Here is an 8,635-nt window from a genome sequence, read left to right as displayed (position 1 = left end):
TTGATATTTTATATTTTGTTGCCACTTCTGACCTCAGTTATATATATAATTGGGAACTCATATATTTTGTAAGTGATTTGTAATAAACTATTCCGCTGCATACATTTAACTATTATGCACTCGTAATCTATTTTAGTATCTGGCACCCTTATGCCTTAATTAGAATTTGGGATGTCACAGATGCACACTTATTTAAATCATTTTTCATAACATATGGGCAAAATAACACTTAAAATACAATATCATTTTCGTAAAACACTTGCAATTTATATATAAAAATATGTATAAAACACTTAAAAACTTCATAGGCCATGAAATCACAACATCCATTTACCTTGGGTCCTATGCAAACCTCGATCTAAGCAGAGTCCCCTCTTACACAAGTTTTAATCCTTCTGCTCAATTCGGTAGAGTTTTTCCCTATAAAACCTTTAAATTTCTCTATTGGCATTGGCAGAGTCTCCCTTTATGAAAACCACAATTTTATATTTTCCAATGGGTAGAGTCTCCCCTTAGTTTATCTTAATTTTCTATTGAAATTTCAGTAGAGTCTCCCCACATTGATAATTTTTAACTCAAAATTACCTTCCTAGTATAAAAATCATATATCTATAAAAAGGGTTTGAACAACCTTACCTTATATCATACGCAACCTTGATTTTGGTAGAGTTCCAACTTAGTTTTTGATATTTTTCAACTGAAACTTTACCAGAGTTCCATGATTTTTTTTAGCAATATCTAACCTCAAAACATCTATCACATCACTAGAAAATTGTCCTCAAAGTTTCAAGGAAAACTAAATTAAAATGAGAGAAATATGTTTACTTGAAGCCACCCTTTAGAGCTTCCTTTTGCTTCTCAACTCTTCTTCTCTTCTTTTCCTCCTCTTTATCTCACCATGCTTCTCCCCCCTTCCAATCATCCCCAATTTATAAGAGAGGGGAGCCAAGTTGTTGGTTGCCTATTCGATGTGGGGCATGTGGTTCACCATTTTAACTTCCTAATTGATGTGGAACCTTTGTAACTTTAAACTTCCTAAACGATGTAGGACTTTTGTCACTTTAATATCCCATTCTAGATGCTTCCAAATTTATCCGACTCCTCCCGCCATGTTATCCTCCATTGAGGTGCTTCCATAAAAAATTTGGGCTCCATTCCAACTATTTTGTGTTACCTTAGGCACACCTAAACCCTTAAGGCCCAAAACCACACCCCATGCACAAGCCTTTTCTTCCAACAGCCATAACTCCCTTGATTCTTTTGCGTTTTCAGCCAATTTTACCTTCACTTATTTGTCGCAGTTTTAGCTACTTATTGACAAAATTTTAACTCAAAACAACAAAATTTGGCCCATCTAAGGTTCACCTAAGTCCCACCCATTAAGTATAAACTGCACACAAAGTTAGGCCCATGCCCATACCCTTACTTCAAGACAACATAACTTACTCAATTCTTACACTTTTTGAAAAAAATTATGCCTTTTGTGTTCTTCAAGCAAATAGCTATCACATGGTTGTTTGGGCTTTAGCTAAGTCCATTTGTCCTAGTTATTGCCCAAATAAGCTTAAGAGGTCCATTTGTCACAACTATCACATGCCTCTTGGGTTTTGCCTCATTTCTCCCAATGTTTCTTCTATGAATATTTTTCTTTTTCCACATAATTTTTCCTTAATATCATGGCTAGTCCTCAGCCAAATGTTAGTCTCCAATTCCAATTATTTTACTCTCAGGATACAAATCAATCTAAAAGGGTCTATTTAGCACTTCCTACGGAACTATTGCGCTAAGGTTTCAGTTCCTTGCATTTTTCTCTCAATCGTTCTTCTACACATGTCTTTATTTTCTTAAAAATTTCTTTTTTGATATTTTATCTAATGCCTCTTTAAATTTTATCCCACAAACTCCATTGATCTCAGGCTCAGGAAGTGTTTCAAGAACTAAAGGTCAATTTGTGTTACTCAGGGGATTTTTCTCCCGCTCTCGAGGGATTTGTAGAAGGATTCTCGAAGCTAGCTAGTCCATTAACATAACTTGCCAAAAAAGATGTGAAGTTTTAATAGAGGACTTGATAGCGATCAAATGCACAAAAGCTCAAATGTTGCTAATCAGGAAGCTCAAGTTTGTGAAGATGATAATTTGATCAACATTGTTGGTCCAATGACATGTTCAAGAAGAAAGAAAATGCAAGAAGCCTTGAAGAATTTGATTAGCACAAGTCTTTCACTAGAATGCTCCAAAGCCCACAATGCAAAGTCCAGAATTGTGAATTTCATGACCATTTCAGATCATGGGCCAATAAGGGCTAATGGATCATAATGGGTTGATCAAGACAATCATTTTGGCCCATAACATGGCCTAAATTAGTGCAAAAGCATGGCTGGTTCAAGACTACATTCTTTTATCAATTCTAGTCAACAATAATGGCTTGACTTTGAAGTTGAAGGACATCAATAAATCTGATCATTTATGAACAAGATTGATGTCTTCAAAACCATTAAAACTCTTCATTGGATGATGGAAAATCAGCACGGAGTAAAAAGAAGTCAGCCTTGGAAAAATGAATTCAAAGAAGACTAGAATCCCAAGTCATTAATTAGTCTTGAATTTTTCTTTGTTAGTTTCTATTTCCAATGTTAATTTTAAGTAATTTACTTTTGAATTTCATGCTCCCTATGACCTATAAATAGGGATCCATTCTACTTATAAAAATTAAATTGAAATTACATGCTTGTTAAGGGTTTTCCTTAATTTGCTAGTCTCTTTAAGGTAGTTTGGGCCTTGCAAGTTGCTTGCAAAACTTATTAGGTTTATCAACTAGGATTCTTCCTCCTAGTTGTGGCACCTTGGCCTTTTCTTCTTTTTCTTCTGTAATTCAAAGGTGTTGAGTTTGATATGCTCAATGTTGTTGAGTTCATCCAAGATTGAAGATTGGCTGAACTAGATCATCAAGGAACGATCTTAATCAATGGGTAACCGTTGCTATCATTTTTGGTATCAGAGCTAAGTTTTTCTTGATTCATTTGATCAAAAGTAGTCGTGAAAAAAAATATATTGATTCTTTTGATCTTTGGAAGTACTAACATCATTTGTTTTGAAGGTTTCATCATTGGGAAAATAAAGAGTTACAAAAATTTTCAACACCTTTGAATCGGTTCTTCCTTTCTTTCTTTCTTTTTTTTTTCTTTCTTTCATTCTTCTTGATTTTCCTTATTCACTTTGTCCTTCTTTGTTCTAGTTGTTTTTCTTAGTAAGTGTTGTTTTAGCATTTGTAAGACTTGAACAAATTCTTAAAGGCTTGCAACAAGGAAAATAGTGGTAAGAAACGAGTGAATCTATCCCCCACTATATTAAGTCGAGAGTTACATTTGGGGAGTGACATTTTAGGAAGGGAAACAAGGGTGTGAGGATTTAAACTTTTCATTTCCTATGGATACAACAGAAATGGAGGCACCACAAGAAAGCTTTGAATAAAAGGCTTGGAGACAACAATTGTTGAGACAATTCAATCAAACAATGGAGACGGTGATGGAGCGCCTGGATCAACTCGAAGCAAATTTGCAAAGGAATGCAAGTAGGCATGAATCTGATGAAGAGGTTCAATCTGAAATATCCCAAGGAAGCAAGAGGAGAAGGAATAGAGGTAGAGTTGATGACAATCTCAAAAGAATCAAAATGACCATTCCTACATTCCAAGGCAGAAATGATCCCGAATCATATTTGGAGTGGGAAGCAAAGGTGGAAAAAGTCTTTTCAATCCACAACTACTCGGAAGAAAAAAAGGTAAAACTTGCATCTCTTGAATTCCAAGGTTATGCACTAACTTGGTGGGATAAGTTGAATGTTTCTAGAAGGAAAAATAGGGAACGACCTATTGGCACTTAGGAGGACATGAAGGCAGTAATGAAGAAGAGATTTGTGCCCCTTCATTACTATAGAGACTTGTTCAATAAGTTGTAAGGCATAACTCAAGGATCAAGGAGTGTGGAGGAGTACTATCAAGAGTTAGACATGGCTATGACCAGAGCCAATATCGAAGAAGATCCCGAGGCTACTATGGCACGTTTCTTGGGTGGTTTGAAAAGGTAGATTGCTGATGTTGTTGAATTGCAGCACTACATGGATTTGGAGGAAATGCTTCATATGGCTGAGAAGGTAGAAAAGCAAATAAAGAGGAAGAGTGGTTCAAGTAAGTTTTCTTCTACTTAATCATCTTGGAAAGGAAATAATGTGAATAAAAAGGATGATATAAAGAAGGCAGAATCCAAGAAATTTGAGCCAAAGAGTTTTTCAAAGGGTGATTCAAGTAAGAGTTCTTCTATTTCTAAACTCACATGTTTTAAATGTTTGGGAAAGGGGCATATTACTTCTCAATGTCCTAATTCCAGAACCATGGTTATGCTTGATGATGGATCTTATGTAAGTCAAAGTGAAGGGGAAGATGAAAAGGAAGCCAATTCATGTGAAGATGAAGGTGATCAATGTGATTTCAGTGGTGATGAAGTTCTTGTTACTATGAGGGCTTTGAATATGCAAGTTCAAGAAAAAGAGGCCCAAAGGCACAACATATTCCATGCAAGATAAGGTATGCATGCTTATAGTTGATGGTGGAAGTTGTACTAATTGTGTAAGCACTTATCTTGTAGACAACCTAGAGTTGCCAATGATCAAGCATCCTACACCATACCACTTGCAATGGCTCAATGATAGTGGAGAAATAAGGGTGAATCGGCAAGCTATGGTAAAATTTTCCATTGGTAAATATGAGGATGAAGTTCGTTGTGATGTAGTACCAATGAGTGCAGGTCATATTCTACTTGGACGGCCATGGGAGTTTGATCGTGAAGCCAATCATGAAGGCAGATCCAACAAGTACCGAATTGTTCACAAACAAAATGCTTATACCCTTCTACCTTTGACACCCCAGCAAGTACATAAAGATCACATGAGAATGAGGGAAAAAAGGCTTGAATATGAAAGTGAGCTGAAAAAGCATAAGGAGTGTGTTGAGAAAAAGCCAAAAGCAAGTGAGAAAAAAGGTTCTTTCTTTGATAGCATGAGAGATGTAGATAGGGCCATGAATTCTCACAAACCAGTGATTATGCTTTTGTCCGATGAACTTGTTTGGTTACTAATGAGTTACCTAATGATTTGCCTTCATAAATTGTTGGTGTTTTGAATGATTTTGCAGATGTGCTACCTGATGAAGTGCCCGATGGATTACCTCCAATTCGAGGTATTGAGCATCAAATTGATTTCCAGCCTAGTGCAACTATTCCAAACAATTTAGCATATCGAGCAAATCCGGAGGAAACAAAAGAACTCCAAAGGCAGGTTGATGAATTATTATCTAAAGGACAAATCCGTGAGTCTCTAAGTCCTTATGATGTTCCTGTGATTTTAGTTCAAAAAAAAGATGGTACATGGCGCATGTGCATTAACTGTAGGGCTGTTAATAAAATCACCATTAAGTATCGTCATCCAATTCCTAGATTAGATGATATGCTTGATGAGTTACATGGTGCATGTATTTTTACAAAGATTGATTTAAAATCTGGAAATCATCAAATCAGATTAAAAGAAGGTGATGAATGGAAGACGGCCTTCAAAACAAAAATTTGGTCTTTATGAGTGGCTTGTTATGCCCTTTGGTTTAACTAATGCCCCCAGCACTTTCATGAGATTGATGAATCATGTTTTGAGGCGTTTCATTGGAAAATTTGTGGTTGTTCATTTTGATAATATTCTGATTTATAGTAAGAATATGAGTGATCATATTGAGCATCTTAAGTTTGTTCTTGCTACTTTGCGTGAAAAAAAGTTGTATGCTAATTTGAAGAAATGTACTTTTTGTTTGGAAAAAGTAATTTTCCTTGGCTATGTGGTAAGTGCTGGTTTGAGAGTTGATGAAGCAAAGATTGAGGCTATTCTTGACTGGCCAATTCCAACAAGTGTGACTGAGGTAAGATCTTTCCATGGGCTTGCTAGTTTTTATCGAAGGTTTGTTAAAGATTTTTCAACAAAAGCAGCCCCTCTTAATGAGTTGGTAAAAAAGAATGTAAAGTTTGAATGGGGTAATTCACAACAAAAAGCTTTTGATCAATTGAAACATGATTTGACTAATGCAACTGTTCTAGCTTTGCCTAATTTTTCTAAAACTTTTGAAGTTGAATGTGACGCTTCAGGAATTGGAATAGGTGCTGTTTTGCTTCAAGAAGGCCGACCACTTGCTTACTTTAGTGAAAAGTTGAAAGGAGCTCATTTGAATTATCCAACTTATGATAAGGACCTTTATGCTGTTGTGAGGGCATGGGAAACATGGCAGCATTACCTCATGCCAAAAGAGTTTGTGATCCACACTGACCATGAATCTCTCAAGTATCTCAGGGGACAAAAGAATTTGCATAAGAGGCATGCTAAGTGGATAGCATTCATTGAGACTTTTCCCTATGTTGTGAAGTACAAGAAGGGTAAGGAAAACGTTGTTGCTGATGCACTCTCCCGAAGGTACACACTTCTTGTTACCTTAGATGCAAAAATCATGGGATTTGAATACATTAAAGAATTGTATGCTAAGGATTCTGATTTTTCTCAAATTTTTGAAACATGTGAAAATGGAGCTTTTAACAAATTCTACAAAAATAATGGTTTCTTGTTTAGAGAAAACAGATTGTGTATTCCACATTGCTCTTTAAGGGAGTTACTTGTACGAGAGACACATAGTGGTGGATTAATGGGACATTTTGGAATTCCTAAAACTCTTGATGTCTTGAATGAACATTTCTATTGGCCACACATGAAAAGAGACATTGGAAAGCTTTGTGGAGGATGTGTTGAGTGCAAACGAGCAAAATCCAAGTCCCTTCCTCACGGACTTTACACTCCACTACCTATACCTCAATCACCATGGATTTCATTCTAGGGCTGCCTAGATCACAACGAGGTATGGATAGTATTTTTGTTGTGGTTGATCATTTTTCTAAACTGGCACATTTTATTCCTTGTAGGAAATTGGATGATGCAAAGCATGTTGCCAATTTGTTCTTTAGAGAAGTGGTTCGACTACATGGGGTTCCTAGAAGCATAGTGTCCGATAGAGATGTCAAATTCTTGAGTTACTTTTGGAAGACACTTTGGGAAAAATTGGGAACCAAATTGCTGTTTTCAACCATAAGGCATCCTCAAACAGATGGACAAACGGAGGTGACAAATTGAACTCTTGGTACACTCTTAAGGGCAATCCTCAAAAAGAATCTCAAGAGCTGGGAGGATTGTGTACCAATTGCTGAATTTGCATATAACTAAACTATGCATTCATCCACAGGTTTATCTCCTTTTGCAATTGTTTATGGTTTTAATCCACTAACTCCTTTAGATCTTTCTCCTCTGCCCATAAAGGAATATTTGAATCTAGATGGGGTTAAGAAGGCTGAGATAGTCAAGAGCTTGCATAAAAAAGTTCAGGAACGTTTGAAGCACAAAAGTGAGCTAGTTGCTACAAGGATCAATCGTGGACGAAAGGAAGTTGTCTTTGAACCCGGAGATTGGGTTTGGGTTCATATGAGGAAGGAAAGATTTCCCAACAAAAGACAGACAAAGTTACACCCTCGTGGAGATGGTCCATTTCAAGTCCTTCAAAGAATCAACAATAATGCCTACAAGTTGGACTTGCTCGGTGAGTTTGGAATTAGTAATACTTTCAATGTTTCTGATCTCTCTCCATTTGAAAATGATGCAGGACACGATTCGAGGTCGAATCTTTTTAAGGGGGAGGGAACTAATAGCGATCAAATGCACAAAAGCTCAAATGTTGCTAATCAAGAAGCTCAAGTTTGTGAAGATGATAATTTGATCAACATTGCTGGTCCAATGACACGTTCAAGAAGAAAGAAAATGCAAGAAGCCTTGAAGAATTTGATTAGCACAAGTCTTTCACTAGAATTCTCTAAAGCCCACAATGCAAAGTCCAGAATTGTGAATTTCATGACCATTTCAGATCATGGGCCAATAAGGGCTAATGGATCATAATGGGTTGATCAAGACAATCATTTTGGCCCATAACATGGCCTAAAATTAGTGCAAAAGCATGGCTGGTTCAAGACTACATTCTTTTATCAATTCTAGTCAACAATAATGGCTTGACTTTGAAGTTGAAGGACATCAATAAATATGATCATTTATGAACAAGATTGGTGTCTTCAAAAGCATTAAAACTCTTTATTGGATGATGGAAAATCAGCATGGAGTAAAAAGAAGTCAGCCTTGGAAAAATGAATTCAAAGAAGACTAGAATCCCAAGTCATTAATTAGTCTTGAATTTTTCTTTATTAGTTTCTATTTCCAAAGTTAATTTTAAGTAATTTACTTTTGAATTTCATGCTCCCTATGACCTGTAAATAGGGATGCATTCTACTTGTAAAAATCAGATTGAAATTACATACTTGTTAAGGGTTTTTCTTAATTTGCTAGTCTCTTTGAGCTAGTTTGGGTCTTGCAAGTTGCTTGCAAAACTTATTAGGTTTATCAACTAGGATTCTTCCTCCTAGTTGTGGCACCTTGGCCTTTTCTTCTTTCTCTTTTGTATTTCAAAGGTGTTGAGTTTGATATGCTCAATGTTGTTGAGTTCATCCAAGATTGA

At 36.2% G+C, this 8,635-nt stretch overlaps 1 pseudogene; it reads left to right on the top strand.

Annotated features, from left to right (window-relative positions):
- Positions 1-3,414: 3,414 nt before the first annotated feature.
- LOC148251277 (uncharacterized) lies at positions 3,415-8,025 on the top strand (annotated as a pseudogene).
- The last annotated feature ends 610 nt before the right edge of the window (positions 8,026-8,635 follow it).

This window comes from Carica papaya, chromosome 8 (assembly GCF_054855325.1).
Source record: "Carica papaya isolate Zhongbai chromosome 8, ASM5485532v1, whole genome shotgun sequence".
NCBI lineage: Eukaryota > Viridiplantae > Streptophyta > Magnoliopsida > Brassicales > Caricaceae > Carica > Carica papaya.
This window is presented reverse-complemented; position numbering and strand designations above follow the sequence as displayed.